The 24,118-nt window shown below is 50.3% G+C and overlaps 1 pseudogene; it reads left to right on the top strand.

Annotated features, from left to right (window-relative positions):
• The window catches only part of LOC134968639 (PRKC apoptosis WT1 regulator protein-like), a 157,006-nt pseudogene that overhangs the window by 79,798 nt on the left and 53,090 nt on the right, over window positions 1-24,118 (top strand).

Raw genomic sequence — 24,118 nt, 5'->3', positions numbered from 1 at the left:
CAGGGGTCCCCCCCTGCCCGGCTGCCCACTTAGCGAGTGAAGTGGGCGGTTCGGGCAGGCGATGACGCGGTTCTTGTTGAATCGCGTCATGCAAGCCACGCCCCCCACTGTATAATGCCGGTAATTGCGGCATTCCACAGTGGGGGGCGTGGCTTGCATGATGCGATCCAGCAGCCACGCCCTGTCCCTCCTCTGGCCCGCCTCCAGCCCGCCCCCGTGCCGCCTCCGGCCCGCCCCCTCCTCACATCAGCTCACTGCCCGGCGTGCCCGCCCCCCTGCTGAGCCGACTGGCTGCTCTCTCCCGGAGAGAGCAGCCCAAAAGTCAGCAACTATGATACAGATATATATATATTCCATAGACAAAAAACCTTACGGTTTCACATGTCCCATTAAGGCTTCTTACACATGATCTGGCATTTCAGAAACCTGTCGTAACTCTTCCACTCAAACTCCAAAAAGCAATGAAATTCCGATCATTAAGGCTGACGCCTTAATGGACGTGTTCCTTGCGCAATACAGATATGGTATGCCATCACAGCCTGTGGGTAAGTGCAGATTCAGCACTCTCACAGAGTGACATTGCTGTCACTCACACAATGGTGGAGCTGCTAATTCACAGATTTGTGTGCTCATTGGAATACACACATGCAGTCTATGCAACTGAAGGTCTGAGCAGTTTTGTGGTGCTCCCATCCCACACAGTGCCCACAACCATCCCATTCAGTCACCACAACAATCCCACCTTGTTACAACAGCCTTCTCAATCCGTACATCCATCTCATTTAGTATACACATTTCGCTCCCGCAAACATCTTGGTTAATTGCTAAAACGATAATACCCCATCTACTGTCTATGCATCTACACTTACTTCCCCTATACACCCCCATGCTGCTCTGTCTGCCCCAATCCCTACTGCTGTGTTCTCCCATCTGTGCTAGTCTGTACTAACTTATCTGCACCATCTGACTTTCCACACCTGTGCCTTGTCTGTACCACCGTTTCCTTTTCTCTGTGCTGATCAGTGTTTCCCTCTTCAACGTCACTCTGCCTCCTCCAATACATGGCACACTATCTTATCTCCCATCTGCACCAGTTTTCTACCCATCCATGCAAGTGTTTTCAACCCATCTGCATCGTTTCCCCCATCCGCACCACTCTGCCTCCCTTCCCATACGTGCTGCTTAAACTACCCACTATCCACACCACTCTTACCCTATTCATGTAGCTGACATCCTGAAGGTAAGTTTCGTGGGTCACTATGGGGGGGGGGGGGGGGGGAAGGGGTTGCCCTATCCAACCCACCCAAGGATTAGGCCTAGCTGCCACCCCCCAAGGGAAGGTAAAAATACTTATTGCCTCTGATGTTGGGACTGTATTCCCCTCATCCATGCTGCTCTGCCTTCCTCATCCACGCCGTTTCTTTCCATCTGTACTGCTCTTACCCCTCCCACATCTGTGCTGCTCTTTCCCCCTCATCCAACGGCAGTGCCCACCCATCCACACAGCTCTATCTCCCCACCATCTGTGCCATTGTCTTTCCCCCCACCTGTCTTACCTCCCCCCATCTGTGGGGGTAATTCAGAGTTGATCGTAGATGTGCGTACCCCCTCTGGGCTCCTGGGGTACGCACGCGCAGTGTGTCCATTGCACGTGCGCACCCCACAATCTAATTCAGACTGCGATCGCTGCCGCTGCAGTCTGCATTATCCTGTGTTTCTTTGTCACCCCCCTATCAATGCTGCTTAGTCTTCCCTCTTTCCACACACTTCTGTCACCTCATCCACACTGCTGTCTCCTCCCCCCATCCACGCCACTCTTACCTCGTATGAGCAGCTCTGTCTTCCGCTCAGACCTTCAGTTGCATAGACTGCATGTGTGTATTCCAATGAGCACACAAATCTGTGAATTAGCAGCTCCACCATTGTGTGAGTGACAGCAATGTCACTCTGTGAGAGTGCTGAATCTGCACTTACCCACAGGCTGTGATGGCATACCATATCTGTATTGCGCAAGGAACACGTCCATTAAGGCGTCAGCCTTAATGATCGGAATTTCATTGCTTTTTGGAGTTTGAGTGGAAGAGTTACGACAGGTTTCTGAAATGCCAGATCATGTGTAAGAAGCCTTAATGGGACATGTGAAACCGTAAGGTTTTTTGTCTATGGAATTTCATAGCTTTTTTTACATTTTTTTTTTTTTCATTCAGAAATGTCAAATTTCACTGTAAGAATAAACATTTGATTTTTTTTACATGTTTAACGATAACACACCCCTGGTAACGAGCATTACCCCTGGCCACAAGCATTACAAACCCCTGGCAACGAGTATGACACCCGTCCCAGACATGAAACCCCTGGCAACGAGCATGACACCCAGCGTGTAGAAGCTTTACTGGAGGGCATAATGTATCACGGGCATTGCAGTATGGGGAATATGGTGCAGGGAACATTACTGTATGGGGCCTAATATGGTGAAAATTTTTTTTTCCTGTGGTGGCCATGGTCTGTTGGTGCAGGGCAAAAAACTGGGGTATAAGGTAGTCTTTTCCGGTGAGGCCATGCACATTTTAATTAGACCACGCCCCTTGCCTGGGTCAGAGCATTCTCCAGCTTTTACATTTCTGCTTCTCTTTTCAACAGCAGCAGAGTGCAGGGTGGAGAGGGGGCGACTCCATTTCCCCTGGGCTGCCCGATCACTGAGATCAGGGACACACTGGGAGAGAAGCCATGGGTGCAGAGAGACCAGTAGGTTCCTCTAAGATTGGCGGATGCTGGAAGATTTACTTCCAGCAGCAGTACAGTTTTCTGGTTTAAGGGATATTCAGAAGTTTTCTGAAATCGGACATGTGCATCCATTCTATATATACACCAAAACAAGGGTGTAACTAGGGTATTTGGTGCCCAGGGCAAGTTAAAGAATGCCCCCCTCCCTCCTACCCAAAAAATAATAATCACGCACTTCCGAAAAAGGGACACTGTCAGCTGGGGATAGGCATAATCACTGTTTTGGTGAGTAACTGAAAGAGACACATGGGGCAGAGAGATAGAGGGAGACACTGGAAAGAGAATGAGAAACCAGGGGCAGAGAGAGAGGGAGGGGAGGATCAGGAGGGGAGAGAGAGAGAGAGAGAGAGAGAGAGAGAGAGAGAGAGAGAGAGAGAGAGAGAGAGAGAGAGAGAGAGAGAGAGAGAGGGGGGAGGATCAGGAGGAGAGAGAGAGAGAGAGAGAGAGAGAGAGAGAGGGGGGGGGATCAGGAGGAGAGAGAGAGAGAGAGAGGGGGGGAGGATCAGGAGGAGAGAGGGAGGAGAGAGAGAGAGAGAGAGAGAGAGAGAGAGAGAGAGAGAGAGAGAGAGAGAGAGAGAGAGAGAGATGAGGATGAGGAGAGAGAGAGAGAGAGAGGGGGGGGGGATCAGGAGGAGAGAGAGAGAGAGAGAGAGAGAGAGAGACCAGACAGAGAGAGGGAGATATGGGGAAGAGAGAGAGAGAGAGAGAGACAGTGGCGGAACTAGAGAATGGTGGGCCCCGGTGCAACAATATGCATTGGGCCCCTCTACCTTATTAAAATAAGATTTTACTCACCGGTAAATCTATTTCTAATAGTCCGTAGTGTATGCTGGGAACTCCGTAAGGACCATGGGGAATAGCGGCTCCGCAGGAGACTGGGCACAATTAAGAAAGCTTTAGTACTACCTGGTGTGCACTGGTTCCTCCCACTATGACCCTCCTCCAGACCTCAGTTAGGATACTGTGCCCGGAAGAGCTGACACAATTAGGAAGGATTTTGAATCCCGGGTAAGACTCATACCAGCCACACCAATCACACCGTACAACTCGTGATACTATACCCAGTTAACAGTATGAAAAACAACGAAGCCTCTCAACAGATGGCTTCTCAACAATAACTATATACAAGTATTGCAGACAATTCGCACTTGGGATGGGCGCCCAGCATCCACTACGGACTACGAGAAATAGATTTACCGGTGAGTAAAATCTTATTTTCTCCGACGTCCTAGTGGATGCTGGGAACTCCGTAAGGATTATGGGGATTATACCAAAGCTCCCAAATGGGCGGGAGAGTGCGGATGACTCTGCAGCACCGAATGAGAGAACTCAAGGTCCTCCTCAGCCAGGGTATCAAATTTGTAGAATTTAGCAACCGTGTTTGCCCCTGACCAAGTAGCAGCTCGGCAAAGTTGTAAAGCCGAGACCCCTCGGGCAGCCGCCCAAGAAGAGCCCACCTTCCTTGTGGAATGGGCTTTTACAGATTTAGGATGCGGCAGTCCCGCCGCAGAATGCGCCAGCTGAATTGTGCTACAAATCCAGCGAGCAATAGTCTGCTTAGAAGCAGGAGCACCCAGCTTGTTGGGTGCATACAGGATAAATAGCGAGTCAGTTTTCCTGACTCTAGCCGTCCTGGAAACATACATTTTCAGGGCCCTGACTACGTCCAGCATCTTGGAATCCTCCAAGTCCCTAGTAGCCACAGGCACCACAATAGGTTGGTTCAAATGAAAAGCTGATACCACCTTAGGGAGAAACTGTGGACGAGTCCTCAATTCTGCCCTATCCATATGGAAAATCAGATAAGGGCTTTTACACGACAAAGCCGCCAATTCTGACACACGCCTGGCCGAAGCCAAGGCCAATAGCATGACCACCTTCCACGTGAGATATTTTAAATCCACGGTTTTAAGAGGTTCAAACCAATGTGATTTTAGAAAATCCAACACCACATTGAGATCCCAAGGTGCCACTGGAGGCACAAAAGGTGGCTGAATATGCAGCACTCCCTTTACAAAAGTCTGAACTTTAGGCAGTGAAGCCAGTTCTTTCTGGAAGAAAATCGACAGCGCCGAAATCTGGACCTTTATGGAACCCAATTTAAGGCCCATAGTCACTCCTGACTGTAGGAAGTGCAGAAATCGACCCAGCTGAAATTCCTCTGTTGGGGCCTTCCTGGCCTCACACCACGCAACATATTTTCGCCATATGCGGTGATAATGGTTTGCGGTTACTTCTTTCCTAGCTTTAATCAGCGTAGGAATGACTTCCTCCGGAATGCCCTTTTCCTTTAGGATCCGGTGTTCAACCGCCATGCTGTCAAACGCAGCCGCGGTAAGTCTTGGAACAGACAGGGCCCCTGTTGTAGCAGATCCTGTCTGAGCGGCAGAGGCCAAGGGTCCTCTGATAGCATTTCTTGAAGTTCTGGGTACCAAGCTCTTCTTGGCCAATCCGGAACCACGAGTATCGTCCTTACTCCTCGACTTCTTATTATTCTCAGTACCTTTGGTATGAGCGGTAGAGGAGGGAACACATAAACCGACTGGTACACCCAAGGTGTCACTAGAGCGTCCACAGCTATCGCCTGAGGGTCCCTTGACCTGGCGCAGTATCTTTGTAACTTTTTGTTGAGGCGAGACGCCATCATGTCCACCTGTGGCCTTTCCCAACGGTTGACCAGCATTTGGAAGACTTCTGGATGAAGTCCCCACTCTCCCGGGTGGAGGTCGTGCCTGCTGAGGAAGTCTGCTTTCCAGTTGTCCACTCCTGGAATGAACACTGCTGACAATGCTATCACGTGATTTTCCGCCCATCGGAGAATCCTTGTGGCTTCTGCCATCGCCATCCTGCTTCTTGTGCCTCCCTGTCGATTTATATGGGCGACTGCCGTGATGTTGTCTGATTGAATCAGTACCGGCTGGTTTTGAAGCAGGGGTCTTGCATGACTTAGGGCATTGTAAATGGCCCTTAGTTCCAGAATATTTATGTGTAGGGAAATCTCCTGATTTGACCATAGGCCCTGGAAGTTTTTTCCCTGTGTGACTGTCCCCCAGCCTCGAAGGCTGGCATCCGTGGTCACCAGGACCCAGTCCTGTATGCCGAATCTGCGGCCCTCTAGAAGATGAGCACTCTGCAGCCACCACAGCAGAGACACCCTGGTCCTTGGAGACAGGGTTAACAACCGATGCATCTGAAGATGCGATCCGGACCACTTGTCCAACGGGTCCCACTGAAAAGTTCTTGCATGGAACCTCCTGAATGGAATTTCTTCGTAGAAAGCTACCATTTTTCCCAGGACTCGCGTGCAGTGATGCACCAAAACCTTTTTTGGTTTCAGGAGGCCTCTGACTAGAAATGACAGCTCCTTGGCTTTCTCCTCCGGGAGAAACACTTTTTTCTGGTCTGTGTCCAGAACCATCCCCAGGAACAGTAGACGTGTCGTAGGAACCAGCTGCGACTTTGGAATGTTTAGAATCCAACCGTGCTGTTGTAGCACTTCCCGAGAAAGTGCTACCCCGACCAACAACTGCTCCTTGGACCTCGCCTTTATCAGGAGATCGTCGATGTACGGAATAATTAAAACTCCCTTTTTTCGAAGGAGTATCATCATTTCGGCCATTACCTTGGTAAATACCCTCAGTGCCGTGGACAGGCCAAACGGCAGCATCTGGAATTGGTAATGACAATCCTGTACCACAAATCTGAGGTACTCCTGGTCAGGATGGTAAATGGGGACATGCAGGTAAGCATCCTTGATGTCCAGGGATACCATGTAATCCCCCTCGTCCAGGCTTGCAATAACCGCCCTGAGCGATTCCATCTTGAACTTGAATTTTTTTATATACGTGTTCAAGGATTTAAAATTTAAAATGGGTCTCACCGAACCGTCCGGTTTCGGTACCACAAACATTGTGGAATATTAACCCCGTCCTTGTTGAAGTAGGGGCACCTTGACTATCACCTGCTGGGAATACAGCTTGTGAATTGAAGGGAGTTGTCGGCAAGGCAGATTTGAGGAAACGGCGGGGGGAGACGCCTCAAATTCCAGCTTGTACCCGAGATACTACTTGAAAGATCCAGGGATCCACCTGTGAGCGAGCCCACTGATCACTGAAATTTTTGAGACGGGCCCCCACAGTACCTGGCTCCGCCTGTGGAGCCCCACCGTCATGCGGCGGACTTGGAGGAAGCGGGGGAGGACTTTTGCTCCTGGGAACCGGCTGTTTGTTGCAGCTTTTTCCCCCTACGTCTGCCTTTGTGCAGAAAGGACACGCCTTTTCTCCGCCTGCTTTTCTGGGGCCGAAAGGACTGTACCGGATAATACGGTGCTTTCTTAGGCTGTGAGGGAACATGGGGCAAAAATGCTGACTTCCCAGCTGTTGCTGTGGAAACCAGGTGTGAGAGACCATCCCCGAATAACTCCTCACCCTTATAAGGCAAAACTTCCATGTGCCTTTTAGAATCTGCATCCCCTGTCCACTGCCGAGTCCATAAGCCTCTCCTGGCAGAAATGGACATTGCACCTATTTTAGATGTCAGCCGGCAAATATCCCTCTGTGCATCTCTCATGTATAAGACTGCGTCTTTTATATGCTCTATGGTTAGCAATATAGTGTCCCTGTCTAGGGTGTCAATATTTTCCGACAGGGAATCTGACCACGCAGCTGCAGCACTGCACATCCATGCTGAAGCAATAGCTGGTCTCAGTATAATGCCTGAGTGTGTATATACAGACTTCAGGATCGCCTCCTGCTTTCTATCAGCAGGCTCCTTTAGGGCGGCCGTATCCAGAGACGGTAGTGCCACATTCTTTGACAAGCGTGTGAGCGCTTTATCCACCCTAGGGGGTGTCTCCCAACGTGACCTATCCTCTGGCGGGAAAGGGTACGCCATTAGTAACCTTTTAGAAATTACCAATTTTTTATTGAGGGAAGCCCACGCTACTTCACACACTTCATTTAATTCTTCAGAAGGGGGAAAAAACACTGGTAGTTTTTTCTCCCCAAACATAATACCCTTTTTTGTGGTACCTGGGGTTACATCAGAAATGTGTAAAACATTTTTCATTGCCTCAATCATGTAACGAGTGGCCCTATTGGACACTACATTAGTCTCTTCGTCGTCGACACTGGTATCAGTATCCGTGTTGACATCGGTGTCTGCCATCTGAGGTAGCGGGCGTTTTAGAGCCCCTGATGGCCTTTGAGACGCCTGGGCAGGCACGAGCTGAGAAGCCGGCTGTCCCGAAAATTTGGCATGTCGTCAAATTTTTTATGTAAGGAGTCAACACTTTCACGTAATTCCTTTCATAAGTCCATCCACTCAGGTGTCCGCCCCTCAGGGGGTGACATCACATTTATAGGCATCTGCTCCGCCTCCACATAAGTCTCCTCATCAAACATGTCGACACAGCCGTACCGACACACCGCACACACACACGGAATGCTCTGACAGAGGACAGGACCCCACAAAGCCCTTTGGAGGAGACAGAGAGAGAGAGTATGCCAGCACACACCAGAGCGCTATATAAAACAGGGACTAACTGAATTATATCCCCTTATAGCTGCTATATATATATATATTGATATACTGCGCCTAAATATAGTGCCCCCTCTCTTTTTTACCCTTCTGTAGCTGTAGACTGCAGGAGAGAGTCAGGGAGCTTCCTTCCAGCGGAGCTGTGAGGAAGAAATGGTGCCAGTGTGCTGAGGGAGGTAGCCCCGCCCCTTTTTCGGCGGACTTCTCCCGCGTTTTTATAACTCTGGCAGGGGTATTAATTTACACCTATATAGCCTCTAGGACTATATATGGTGTAGATTTTGCCAGCCAAGGTGTGTAACATTGCCCTCAGGGCGCCCCCCCCCCCCCCCCCGAGCGCCCTGCACCCATCAGTGACCGCAGTGTGAGGTGTACATGAGGAGCAATGGCGCACAGCTGCAGTGCTGTGCGCTACCTTGGCGAAGACTGAAGTCTTCTGCTGCCGCTTTTCCGGACCATCTTCATGCTTCTGGCTCTGTAAGGGGGACGGCGGCGCGGCTCCGGGAACGAACACCAAGGTCGGGTCCTGCGGTCGATCCCTCTGGAGCTAATGGTGTCCAGTAGCCTAAGAAGCCCAAGCTACCACCAGTTAGGTAGGTTCGCTTCTTCTCCCCTTAGTCCCTCGCTGCAGTGAGTCTGTTGCCAGCAGATCTCACTGTAAAATAAAAAAACTAAAATATACTTTCTTTCTAGGAGCTCAGGAGAGCCCCTAGTGTGCATCCAGCTCGGCCGGGCACAAGATTCTAACTGAGGTCTGGAGGAGGGTCATAGTGGGAGGAGCCAGTGCACACCAGGTAGTACTAAAGCTTTCTTAATTGTGCCCAGTCTCCTGCGGAGCCGCTATTCCCCATGGTCCTTACGGAGTGCCCAGCATCCACTAGGACGTCAGAGAAAAATATGGATAGCACGTGCCACAGAAAAAACTGTAAGTGGGTGACTGAGGTAGGGCTGACAGGGAGAGAGCGGGTGACTGAGATGTGCGGCTGCCAAGGGCCGGGAGCCAATGGTCTGGAGAGTTGGGCGCTGCGGCGGGGATCGCTGCTTTAAGGTCCTCTAGTGGTGACACAGTATAGTGTGAGACAGAAGCTGGCTAAAGCTGTGTGCCAACAGCTAAGTATGTCTCCTGTGCTGGGGGCAGTCATGTTGGAGGCTGGGGTGACAGGGATATAGTGGGTGACTGAGGCAGGGCTGACAGGAGGATAGTGGGTGACTGAGGCAGGGCTGACATGGGGAGAGTGGGTGACTGAGGCAGGGCTGACATGGGGAGAGTGGGCGACTGGTGAGGCAGAGGTGACAGGGAGAGAGTGGGCGACTGGTGAGGCAGAGGTGACAGGGAGAGAGTGGGCGACTGGTGAGGCAGGGGTGACAGGGAGAGAGTGGGCGACTGGTGAGGCAGGGGCGACTGGTGAGGCAGGGGTGACAGGGAGAGAGTGGGCGACTGGTGAGGCAGGGGTGACAGGAAGATAGTGGGTGACTGAAGCAGGGCTGACAGGGAGATAGTGGGTGACTGAAGCAAGGGTGACAGGGAGAAAGTGGGCGACTGGTGAGGCAGTGGTGACAGGGACTTACTGGGTGACTTGTGAGGCAGGGGTGACATGGAGAGAGTGGGCAACTGGTGAGGCAGGTGTGATAGGGAGAGAGTGGGTGACTGAAGCAGGGGTGACAGGGAGATAGTGGGTGACTGAAGCAGGGGCGACGGGGAGATAGTGGATGACTGAGGCAGGGGTGACAGGGAGATAGTAGGTGACTGAGGCAGGGGTGACAGGGAGATAGTGGATGACTGAGGCAGGGGTGACAGGGAGATAGTAGGTGAATGAGGCAGGGGTGAGAGGGAGATAGTGGGTAACAGGTATAGAGTGGGTGACTGAGGCAGAGGTGACAGAGAGAAAGTGTGCTTGCAGAAAGATGGCGGCCGCAGTGTGCAACCCTGTGCCAGTGGTTTCCCTTTCTGGCTCCCCACTCACCTCACCCTGTGATCCAGGCTCTCCTGGGGCAGTGCAGCAGGGGTGCGAGCACACCTCGGGAGGAGATGAGAAGGCAGCGGCAGCTCCCTCCACATATGATACTCTCCGCAATGTAACGGTTAGCCGGCCGTGTGTGTGTGTGTGTGTGTGTGTGTGTGTGTGTGTGTGTGTGTGTGTATATATATATATACACACACACACACACACCGTAAAAGACACACACATAGCAAAACACACATACACACGTATGACAAAACACACAAACAGCTAAACACACATAGCAAAACAATTGTACACACACACATATAGCAAAATACGCACACAGATAACCACACACACTCTGGTACTTACATACTTTACCCCTACTGGCTGGCTCTCTGGTTCCGAGAAGGCCCTTCACGACTGACAGCAGCAGCAGCGCGGTGCCGGGTTGAAGGGGAATGCAAATGCCTTCTCATCCCGACTGCCACCTCTCACTTATACACCCTCTAGTCTCTCTCATATTACTTCACATCTCTCCTTTTTCTCTCTAATTCTTGCTCTCTTTTACACACATGCTATCTTGTTTTATTTCTGCCACACACACGCTATCTCATTCTGTCTCTCATACTATACATCCCTACACTGCCTCTCTCATACATTCATACATCCCGCACGCTGACGCACTCATACATCCCGCACGCTGACGCACTCATACATCCCGCACGCTGACGCACTCATACATCCCGCACGCTGACGCACTCATACATCCCGCACGCTGACGCACTCATACATCCCGCACGCTGACGCACTCATACATCCCGCACGCTGACGCACTCATACATCCCGCACGCTGACGCACTCATACATCCCGCACGCTGACGCACTCATACATCCCGCACGCTGACGCACTCATACATCCCGCACGATGACGCACTCATACATCCCGCACGATGACGCACTCATACATCCCGCACGATGACGCACTCATACATCCCGCACGCTGACGCACTCATACATCCCGCACGCTGGGGGGCGACACACAGGGGATGACACATTGGGCGCAGGGGACTGGACGGGGTGGCGACGCGCAGGGGATTGGACGGGGTGGCGACACACAGGGCACCGGGGACTGGACGGGGTGGCGACACACAGGGCACCGGGGACCGTACAGGGGGCAACAAGCAGGGTGCAGGGGACCGACATGCAGGGCACATAAGTCTGTATGGGAGGGCAACATGTAGGGCACCGGGGTCTGTATGGAGGGGGGCGACATGCAGGGCGCAGTGGACTACTGGGGGCGACACGCAGGGGACTTATGGGGGGGCAACATGCAGGGGGCTGTACGGGGGGACGACATGCAGGGCACAGGGCACTGTATGGGGAGGTGACATGCAGGGCACAGGCGACTGTATGGGGAGGTGACATGCAGGGCACAGGGGACTGTATGGGGAGGCGACACGCAGGGCACAGGGGCTGTATGGGTGGGGGCAATGCGCAGGGCACAGGGGCTGTATGGGTGGGGGCGATGCGCAGGACGCAGGGGCTGTATGGGTGGGGGCGATGCGCAGGACGCAGGGGCTGTATGGGTGGGGGCGATGCGCAGGACGCAGGGGCTGTATGGGTGGGGGCGATGCGCAGGACGCAGGGGCTGTATGGGTGGGGGCGATGCGCAGGACGCAGGGGCTGTATGGGTGGGGGCGATGCGCAGGACGCAGGGGCTGTATGGGTGGGGGCGATGCGCAGGACGCAGGGGCTGTATGGGTGGGGGCGATGCGCAGGGCACAGGGGCTGTATGGGTGGGGGCGATGCGCAGGGCACAGGGGCTGTATGGGTGGGGGCGATGCGCAGGACGCAGGGGACTGTATGGGGAGGTGACATGCAGGGCACAGGGGACTGTATGGGGAGGTGACATGCAGGGCACAGGGGACTGTATGGGGAGGTGACATGCAGGGCACAGGGGACTGTATGGGGAGGTGACATGCAGGGCACAGGGGACTGTATGGGGAGGTGACATGCAGGGCACAGGGGACTGGACGGGGAGGTGACATGCAGGGCACAGGGGACTGTATGGGGAGGTGACATGCAGGGCACAGGGGACTGTATGGGGAGGTGACATGCAGGGCACAGGGGACTGGACGGGGAGGCGACACACAGGGCACAGGGGACTGTATGGGTGGGGGCGATGCGCAGGGGACTACCAGAATGAGCCACAAGCAGGAGACTGTTTGGGGGCCACACACATGGGGAGGGGCAACACACAGGGCGCAGGGGACTGTACTGAGGGGGGAGACACACAGGGGACTGTACTGAGGGGGGCGACACACAGGACAAAGCAGACTATAAGGGGGGGTAACACACCTAGTGCAGGGGACTGCAAGGGTGGGCAACATGCAGGGCTCAGGGGACTGTATGGGGGGGTCGACACGCAGGGCACAGGGGACTGTATGGGTGAGGGTGACACGCATGGGAACTACAGGGGTGAGCCACAATCAGAAGACTGTTTGGGGGGCCACACACATGGAGGAGGGGTCAACACATAGGACGCAGCGGACTGTAAGGAGGGGACAACACACAGGGCGCATGGGACTGTAAAGGGGGGCAACATGCAGGGTACAAGGGACTGTATTACGGGGCAACACCCAGGGAACTGTACAGTGGGGTGACTTGTCACAATCTGGGGAGCACTCACCTGGTGAGAAGGAGCAGGATCAGGTATGGAGGAACCAGCTAAGGAGGCTGCAGAGAGGACCAGTCCGGCAGCAACAGCTAGGAAGGGCTTCAGTGAAGTCCGACAATGCATTCAGCTTTACCCGCATCCTTTTGGTGAGGGGAGGCAAACACCCAGGCTGGCGGCAGATGCAGGGCTGGCAGAATGATCTAGGCGGGCGGCGGTAGCGGGCACACACACAAGGGCAGTGTCTGGAGGAAGGGGGCGGAAGCGGCTTTTGCCGAGGTCCGCGGCCACACTGCGGGGCACCAGCGGCTTTTGCCGAGGTCCGGGGGCCACACTGCGGGGCACGTCACTTTTGAACCGTGCAGGCAGTGTCTGGGGAAAGGCGTGATCAGCTCTGGCGCTATGGGTGTCAAGGACCTGGTGCTGGGGGCTGTGGCTGCAGAGGAAGCTCCGGAGGGCAGGGGGACAGCCCATAGCCACGCATGCAGGGCGCAGGGGAGTACCATGGCTGCAGAGGAAGCTCCGGAGAACAGGGGGACAGCCCAGTCATGCATGCAGAGCGCAGGGTTGTACCGTCACTGGTGCACCGTACAGGCAGTGTCTGGAGGAAGGAGCATAGGCGTGCGCAGCTTATTTTATTAGGGTGCGCACCGCCAGAGGGGCTTGTCTAGCACTATTTTACATTCTCTCAGTAAAATCACATGGCTTAATCTAATTTATCCCTAGTTCCCAATAGTACATGTAGATATAATACACCCCAGAAAAATAAAATTAATAAAATGAAGCATAATGGCGAGACCACTGGCCAGTATTCCACTCTTGCATAACCCTAAGCCCCAGCTGCCACTGCGCCCTGTCGCTGCTTACACTTCCCCAACCTATCCCTGACCCAGTGGCAGAACTAGAGTGTGGTGGGCCTAGGTGCATATGCATTCTCTTGCACCCCAGCACCTACACCCTGATTTTGAGTGGGACACTCTGAAAATTATGTGAGATTTAGGGGGGCGAACATTTGAGTTATTCACATTATGTCACACAGTATGAGCCGAAATTCACATTATGTCACACAGTATGAGCTAAAATTCACATTATGCCACACAGTATGAGCCAAAATTCACATTATGCAGCACAGTATGAGACGAAATTGACATTATGCCACACAGTTTGAGCTGAAATTCACATTATGCCACAACGTATGAGCCGAAATTCACAATATGCCACACTGTATGAGCCAAAATTCACAATATGCCAGAAGGCATGAGACGAAATTCACATTATGCCACAATTCATGAGCCGAAATTTACAATATAGACAAATAGAAAATAATTACCACACCATATCACAGGCGCTTCTTGTATGATGTTCGTGGGGTTTGTTACACTCCCCAGATTGAGGGGTGGATGTGACCTTACAAAACAACATAAACATAGATATAGTGTAATATTGTTAATGCAACTCTGGAATAGAATCCTACTGTTCTAGTAAAATCAGCCTCGTACCCCAAAGAGTGGTCTACTATTAGTAGACAATCAGCATATAGAAATGGAGCGGATCACCGATCAGATGTACTGTCCCCGTTGCCAATGCAGTTCTTTGTAGTTATAAAACACTTTTCCCTCGTTCATTCGCCAATGGAATATGTGAATAGAGGATGGCTGGATAGTGTATTACCATAAAAACATTTTATTATACATTTAAAATACAAGGTGGATAAACAGGTGGACTCTCACCGAACAGAATGGTCTACAGATGGAAGTACAAAGAACTGCATTGGCAACGGGGACAGTACATCTGATCGGTGATCCGCTCCATTTCTATATGCTGATTGTCTACTAATAGTAGACCACTCTTTGGGGTACGAGGCTGATTTTACTAGAACAGTAGGATTCTATTCCAGAGTTGCATTAACAATATTACACTATATCTATGTTTATGTTGTTTTGTAAGGTCACATCCACCCCTCAATCTGGGGAGTGTAACAAACCCCACGAACATCATACAAGAAGCGCCTGTGATATGGTGTGGTAATTATTTTCTATTTGTCTATGTTGTTGAGTGTTGGTGACACTCTTTACCACCTGAATTCAGGCTGCTTGATAAGCGCAGGTTACACGGTCTTTATTCATTTTTTTGAAATTTACAATATGCCACAAGGCATGAGCCGAAATTCACAATATGCCACACGGTATGAGCCGAAATTCACAATATGCCACATGGTATGAGCAGACATTCACAATATGCCACACGGTATGAGCCGAAAATTCACAATATGCCACATGGTATGAGCCGAAATTCACAATATGCCACACGGTATGAGCCAAAATTCACAATATGCTATACGGTATGAACCGAAATTCACAATATGCAAATGGTATGAGCCGAAATTCACATTATGTTACACGGTATGAACAGAAATGCATATTCTGGTTTTCATATTCGGAGGATGACACTGGGGTGAGGCAGAGGGTGACAGCCATGAGGGTGACACTGGGGTGATGCAGTCGAAGAAAGGCAGAGGGTGACATGTAGTGGGAGACAGAGGGTGATACTGGGGTAACACAGTGGGTGATAGGCAAATGGTAACACTGGGGACATGTAGTGGGTGACAGGCAAATGGTAACACTGGGGACATGTAGTGGGTGACAGGTAGAGAGAGTGACAGCCATGAGGGTAGCACTGGGGTGAGGCAGTGGGAGAAAGGCAGAGGGTGACACTGAGGATACTTAGTAGATGACAGGCAGAGGGTGACACTGGGGACATGTAGTGGGAAACAACAAAAACAGAGAAAGATTGTCTCTTTGTTGGCGCACTTAAGAAACTATGAAAAATAAATATATTTATGTATTCTGAATTTTTAACCCGCAGGACATGTAGTGGGGACAGGCAGAGAGTTTGACACTGGGGTGAGGCAATGGGACATAGACAGAGGGGCACACTATGGACAAGTAATGGGTGACATGCATAGGGAGACACTAGTGATACGTACTGGGTGACATGGAGGAAGGTTGGGGGTGCAGCAGATGGGCATTTGGAGCTGAGAGTGGGGCATGTGTGGGCAGCAAGTATTGAGAACGCTCTTAATGAAAAAGCTGAGAGAAGACCATGTACCCTGGCCACACCACATCCATTAATGTGGAGACCTGACAGACACGGGGAAGAGCCAGCATGAAGCAGAGAGTTGGGTAAGTGGGACAAACCTTGGCTGTGGGCGGCTACTCTCTCCAGTACCACCAGCTGGCTCAGCTCCGCCGACACCTTGCCCTGCAGACGCTCTGAGTCCTGGCCCCTCAGCAGCTCTTTCAGTGTGCACTCTACTCCGTCCATCACCTCCGCGGGTCCTGCAACCATGGCATCCTGTAAACAGAATCTGTCAAACAAGTCATGTCACACAAACACAGGGGCCGCTGGGGGGAGTACAGACGGCACCTGCAGAGTAGAAACTTGCCCGCTTCTCCATGATCCTTAGTGGACCCACTTCACCATGACTGTGGAGCTGGTATATGTAATAGGCTAACACTGAGGGGTACCTGACATTAGGGTATGCCTGTGCAATACCCTCCATGCATAGAACGCATACATATACATTTAAACACGCATATGGGTTTGGTATGCATGACAGCCGAATGGGATGCCGGCAGTCAAAATACCGACGCCAGCATCCAGAGGAATTCAATCCTGACTGGTGATTTAACTAATCTATCCTCTGTCCGCTACCCCCTAAGCCCAACCCTAACCTCCCCTCCCTAAACTCCACCTGGTGGTGCCTTATCTTAACCCTCCTGTCCGCAGCCTAACCCTAACCTCCCACCTACTGTAGCCTAACCCTATCCCCTCCAGTGTCGGCTAAATTCACCCCCCCCCCCCCCCCCCCCTCCTCCCCCCCCCTTCTCCGGCAGTAGTCAAAGTTTTGTGGCTATACTTACAATGGCCGGGATCCTAACACATACACAGACATACAGTCGTACACACACTGTACATATACACACATATAGAACACATACACATACAGTACATATAAACACACACACAGAACACATACATATACTAGAGTATACACACAAACCCACTGACACCTGGAGGATGGAGCCCAGTGGTAGCTGCAGGAACCAGGAGCAGATCAGTGCTGGCAGTCGTGCAGTTAACTTTACATCATTAAGCTCCGCCCACTAGCGGCTTATGCCGCGATTCGCGGGTCGGTGGGGGAGGGGGCGGAGCCAATATGACACCATTCAAAGAGAAACATGTCATAATGGCTCCACCCCTCACCACCAACCCGCAAATCGCGGCATATAGCCGCGAGGGGGCGGGGCTTCAATCGCCGGGACAGGGACCCACTTGAAAAAAATATATATTTGATCCATGGTGGGGGGAAACTCATAGGTCCTTCCATTGCCCAAAGTTTAGTTGAGCCAGCTCTGGCATGCCCCTGGCCACTGCAAATGCCCTAGGCATTTGCCTATAGATATGCCAGCTCTGACTATCTGCTTACGTTCTCCGCTGCCACCTGTCAGGGTTGCTGGACATTAGGGGGTGCCCGTGCACACACCTATGGGAAGGAGTGATCAGCTCTGCCTCTGTGGGTGTCAAGGAAAGTGCTGGTGCTGGGGACCGTGGCTGCAGATGAGGAGGGCACTGGGACAGCCCATAGCTGCGTATGCCTGCAGGGGAGTATCGTGTCTGCAGTGGAAGCTCCGTGGGCAGGGGGACAGCCCATGGCCATCAGGCAGGAAGGAGGCGCAGAAGGGGGAGAGAATAGAGAACGGGCTGCGCCTCCTTTCTTTATGAGTTCGCCTTCTCTCTGGATCAGCAGCATCAGTCCGGCATGTGATCCGGATGAGCTGCCCAGGGCTGTTGTATGCTTGTGCCTGGAGCACACAGAGGATGAAGGAAGCTGTGCTAAGCACTATTGAACTTCCCGCTCCTAGCTGACTGCGGCGATCACGTGATGTAAGCCGGCCCAGGCACCGCTCGAACTGGACAATGAAATCTAATTAATGTGAGCGGTGCCAGGGCTAGTTATTGTCACAGTGTGCCCCCAGTAGCCCCAAAACACCCCCCAGCCCCACTGAATTACCGAAGTGTAGGCAGTTCCCCTGTAGTTTACTGAATGAAAATGGGAGGCAGTGAAAAAGTCGGCCATGTTTGTGCTCTCATATGAAGCCTCTGTGAGTACACCCCCTGCTGGCGGCCACTGCGCAGCCGCAACAAATTGAAAAGCCCTATCTTTATAATGGGGCATATTTTACTGAATTAAAAAAAAACTATAACTTTCTAAAACACCACAACCCCAAAAGGCACTACACTGGGACAAGATGTATCTAATAAAACAAACCCCAAGTCTTAATTCATCCTCTATCCTGAGTTATGCCTTCCCAAAAATCTTCTCATACATTACATGGAAAACCATGTCAAAAAGCCATCCAGGAAGTAGCAGAAAAAAACTGACAGTTGAAACTTTAGGTTACTCCCAATTCCTCATTTTTTATTATTTTGCCCTGAAATTTGGCATGCCGCAGCGGGTGACGATTCTACACGCCCATGCCAAATTTCAGCTCAGTATGTCCTATCACTTTTGAGGTGTAGCCCCTCAAACACTATGCCCCCATCTCACAAGTTCCCTATGGGAGAATTCCGTTTGTTCGATTCAGCCTTAATATAAGGGCACGACCGTGCCCTTATAATATATATATACACACACACACACACACACATAAATACACAAATATACACACAGATATACATAAACACACACACACAGATATATACACCCACAAATATACACAGCTATACACAGCCATGCATAAACACACACATACACAGACACACACACACACACACACACACACAAATATACACAGATATACACATAGATATACAGACACATAAACACACACACATATATACACACAGATATATACACACACAAACACAAATATACACACACATATACTGTATACAAAGATATATACAAATAAACACACACATACATGTATACACATAAACACACATATGCACACAGACATTCTGTATACACACATTTACAAACACATTTACACACACAAACACAGACATATACACATAAACACACAGTATACACAGATATAAACACATACACACACCATATACATACAGTATACACATATTTATTCTCACCAAGTGGGCAGCAACTCCTCGTTCTAGCCTGGAGGGGTGGAGCTTCTATGTGATTGACAGGCTTGGCCTCCATGGGTAGAAGGAAAGGACTGAGGAAAGGGAAGGGGTGGCCACCATACTGCCTGCATGTTCCAGATCACTGAATGCAGATTCCTGACAGCCAGGAAGCATCTATCTTCTGACAAGACTCCAAACCTCCCCACTTCCATAACAACACACCACACTACACTGCACTGGACTCTCTGCACTGCAATCAGTGACATGGAACATGCAGGCAGTGTGGTGGCCACCCCTTCCCTCTCTTCTAGTGATCTCCTCCTACCCCGAGATCCCGGCTCTCAGCTGTGTTACAGGGAGACGGCGCCTTCTGTCCCTAGCGGCGCCTGGAGCTCGAGCTTCACTTGCTCCACTCTCCTTACGCCCCTGGCAGCACAGCTGTGTTTCACTGACCTGCTGCAGCACGGAACACATTGCTCAGCTTGTCTGTCTTCAATAAGCCCGCCCCAAGACTCCTGTGAAACTAGCCAATGGCAGTCTTGGGGCGGAGTTACAGAAGATAGAATGGCTGAGTGCTGCCTGTGTCCTGTGCTTCGGGGTATCCGGTCTATAGATCTACACTAAAAAGGTCTACAGTCAATAGGTCAACCAGTAATGGTTGACACGCATTATGCTGACAGGGTCAAAAGATCGACAGGGTTAAAATGTAGACAGTCAAAATGTCGACAGTGTCAAAAGGTCGACACATGTTTTCTAGGGTTTTTTACATTTTGACAACTTTTGCTGCATTTACTATCCATGTTACAAACTTTTACCTTTAGTAACCTTTTGGTGAGCGAAACGGAGCGAGCCACCGAGCCCGAAGCGTGGCGAGCAAAGCGAGCCTGCGAAGGGGCGCATTTTAAAAAATTGGGGTAATTTTTGTTGTTGACCCTGTCGGCCTTTTGACTGTCGACCTTTTACTGTCGACCTAATGACTGTCTATCTTTTTTATGTCTATTTTGTGTATCAGAACCTGCTGCAGCAGGTCAGTGATACACAGTGACGTTGCTGATCCCCGGGTAAGGCAGCCAGCCCATATATTGCATATGTGTATCCGTTGAACGGCTCCACCCTGCAATGTGTGGTCGGTGCTGCAGTCCAGGGGCCGCACCCACCTCTGATATGTATTATTTCATTATAACTTATACAAGAGGTACAATTTCCACATATTAAAATAACAAATGATTCTAATTTACTCACAGCAGGCGATTATACTGTGTAATTTATTTGTTCATCCTGTTTTCCCAGGAAGTCTGGCTTTCTGAAGGAACTTGTACAAACAGGTAGGTGTTTAATCTGGCCTTGTGATCTGTAACTGCCTAACAAACTTCTCCAGTCTCATTTGTTCTAATAAAATAAATTACATACAAGAGTATTTACAGAGCCAGCCCTAACCAATATGATGCCCTAGGCAAGATTTTGGCTGGTGTCCCCTAGCACTGCCGCTAGTTCTGCAGGAGATGCCTGGCATGAGTCAGCTGGCAGCTCTGCTAACGTCGGGTGCCTTTTGTTTATGAAAATGCATCATATTATTTGCATTACTATGTAGCTAGGATGCACAAGCAGCTTCTGCTGATTACAAAGATATGCAGCATGCCTATATTCTGTGTGCGACTGTGGCTGTATCTGCATACGAAATGCTACATTACAGTGATTTCCAGGAATACACTGCAACGTTGCATTTTGTATGCAGATACAGCCGCAGTCACACACAGAGTATAGGCATGCTGCATATCATTTAAATCAGCAGAAGCTGCTGGTGCCCCTAAGCATACCAAATGGCCTAGGCATTTGCCTAGATTGCCTATGCCTAAGGCCGGCTCTGAGTATTTATATCAAATTAAACAAAGAGCACACAAAACCTCATGATGTTGTTTGATAAGTCAATAGGAAAACACATCTCACATTAACTGCTTGATACTTTAGGGTTCTTTGGTGTATAGCGGGGGTTCTCATAATATTGTGCTCTGGGATCCCATTTTTTTTTTTTTTACAGTATCCTAGAATAGATCCGCTATATATTTATAAGTACACTTTGCAGAAAGTGGGTCACGACCATCTCAGCATTGGGTCACTAGTGCCATCTACAGCTGCAAGCAGAAATGTCAGATGCCGACAGCAATGCCAGCGGTATGCCTGGCTTGTTAGAGATGCACTATGCACTGTCTCTGTTTATTACCAGAAAGACACCAGGCACTAGGACCCAGCAGATCTCCACAGGGACACAACCTCCATCATGTTCCTTCTTGCAGACGTGACCCTGAGTAACTGAGTTGTAGTGTATAACACCACTATAACACCACCACATACTATGGGGCAGATTTAACACAGAGTGATATTCTTGTTATCACTCATTACTCATTTTAAATGGTGCTCCAACCAATCAGCTCCTAACTATCATGTGTTTAAAAAATGTCAGGAGCTGATTGGTTGGAGCACCATATAAAACTAGTAACTGATAACAAGAGCGTCACTTGTTGTAAAATCTGTCCCTCAGAACCCATCTTGATTAGAGTATATGAGAAACAGACAACAGTAAAAATCATGGGCAAGTACTGAGGCCACGCCCTCTTTTTTCAAACACATGCCTTGGGCGCGCACAGATGTCACACTCGGCTCTTCTGAGAAGTTGGCAGTTATGTGATGGGCAAAACATATAAGTGGGATGATGGGCATAAAAATAAATAAAGAAGAAGATAGGCAAAGGGGGTGGCGGGCATAAATATGTAAGTGGGATGATGGACATAAAATATATGGGGGGGATGTTGATGGTCATAAAACATATATATATATATATATATACACACTGCTCAAAAAATAATGGGAACACTAAAATAACACATCCTAGATCTTAATGAATGAAATATTCTTATTAAATACTTTGTTCTTTACATAGTTGAATGTGCTGACAACAAAATCACACAAAAATTATCAATGGAAATCAAATTTATTAACCCATGTAGGTCTGGATTTGGAGTCACACTCAAAATTAAAGTGGAAAAACACACTACAGGCTGATCCAACTTTGATGTAATGTCCTTAAAATAAGTCAAAATGAGGCTCAGTAGTGTGTGTGGCCTCCACGTGTCTGTATGACCTCCCTACAACGCCTAGGCATGTTCCTGATGAGGTGGCAGATGGTCTCCTAAAGGGATCTCCTCCCAGACCTGGACTAAAGCATCCACCAACTCCTGGACAGTCTGTGGTGCAACGTGGCGTTAGTGGATGGAGCGAGACATGATGTCCCAGATGGGCTCAATTGGATTCAGGTCTGGGGAACGGGCGGGCCAGTCCATGGCATCAATGCCTTCGTCTTGCAGGAACTGCTGACACACTCCAGCCACATGAGGTCTAGCATTGTCTTGCATTAGGAGGGACCCAGGGCCAACCGCACCAGCATATGGTCTCACAAGGGGTCTGAGGATCTCATCTCGGTACCTAATGGCAGTCAGGCTACCTCTGGCGAGCACATGGAGGGCTGTGCGGCCCCCCAAAGAAATGCCATCCCACACCATTACTGACCTACTGCCAAACCGGTCATGTTGGAGGATGTTGCAGGGAGCAGAACGTTCTTCTTGGCGTCTCCAGACTCTGTCACGTCTGTCACATGTGCTCAGTGAGAACCTGCTTTCATCTGTGAAGAGCACAGGGCGCCAGTGGCGAATTTGCCAATCTTGGTGTTCTCTGGCAAATGCCAAACGTCCTGCACAGTGTTGGGCTGTAAGCACAACCCCCACCTGTGGACGTCGGGCCCTCATACCACCCTCATGGAGTCTGTTTCTGATCGTGATTAGACACATGCACATTTGTGGCTTGCTGGAGGTCATTTTGCAGGGCTCTGCTGCTGGGTTGTTGCCCTCCTACGGCCTGCTCCACGTCTCCTGATGTACTGGCCTGTCTCCTGGTAGCGCCACCATGCTCTAGACACTATGCTGACAGACAGCAAACCTTCTTGCCACAGCTTGCATTGATGTGCCATCCTGGATGAGCTGCACTACCTGAGCCACTTGTGTGGGTTGTAGACTCCGTCTCATGCTACCACTAGAGTGAAAGCACCGCCAGCTTTCAAAGTGACCAAAACATCAGCCAGAAAGCATAGGAGCTGAGAAGTGGTCTGTGGTCACCACCTGCAGAACAACTCCTTTATTGGGTGTGTCTTGCTAATTTCCTATAATTTCCACCTGTTGGCTATTCCATTTGCACAACAGCATGTGAAATTGATTGTCAATCAGTGTTGCTTCCTAAGTGGACAGTTTGATTTCACAGAAGTGTGATTGACTTGGAGTTACATTGTGTTGTTTAAGTGTACCCTTTATTTTTTTTGAACAGCGTATATATATGAATATTTGGCCATTCACATCAGTCCCTGTCCCAATGGAGCTTACAATCTATATTCCTTGCCACACGTACATGCACACACATTCACGCTAGGGGTACATTTTTTTGAGCTACTGTAAGTAACTTACCAGTATATATTTGCATTGTGGGAGGAAACCGGAGCACACAGAGGAAACCCACGCAAGCACAGGGTGAATATACAAACTCCACACAGTTAGGGCCATGGTGGTAATCAAACCAATGACCTCAGTGCTGTGAGGCAGTAGTGCAAAAAAATGTGATATACATAGGGTCACTGTACTGAAGTCCTGTAATACATTTTCTCTGACGTCCTAGTGGATGCTGGGAACTCCGTAAGGACCATGGGGAATAGCGGCTCCGCAGGAGACTGGGCACAAAAGTAAAGCTTTAGAACTACCTGGTGTGCACTGGCTCCTCCCCCTATGACCCTCCTCCAAGCCTCAGTTAGATTTTTGTGCCCGAACGAGAAGGGTGCACACTAGGGGCTCTCCTGAGCTGCTTAGTGAAAAGTTTAGTTTTAGGTTTTTTATTTTCAGTGAGACCTGCTGGCAACAGGCTCACTGCATCGAGGGACTAAGGGGAGAAGAAGCGAACTCACCTGCGTGCAGAGTGGATTGGGCTTCTT

The sequence above is a fragment of the Pseudophryne corroboree genome, chromosome 11 (assembly GCF_028390025.1).
Source record: "Pseudophryne corroboree isolate aPseCor3 chromosome 11, aPseCor3.hap2, whole genome shotgun sequence".
In the NCBI taxonomy this organism is placed as follows: Eukaryota; Metazoa; Chordata; class Amphibia; order Anura; family Myobatrachidae; genus Pseudophryne; species Pseudophryne corroboree.
Note: the sequence above shows the minus strand (reverse complement) of the source record. Positions and strands in the feature narration are given on the sequence as shown.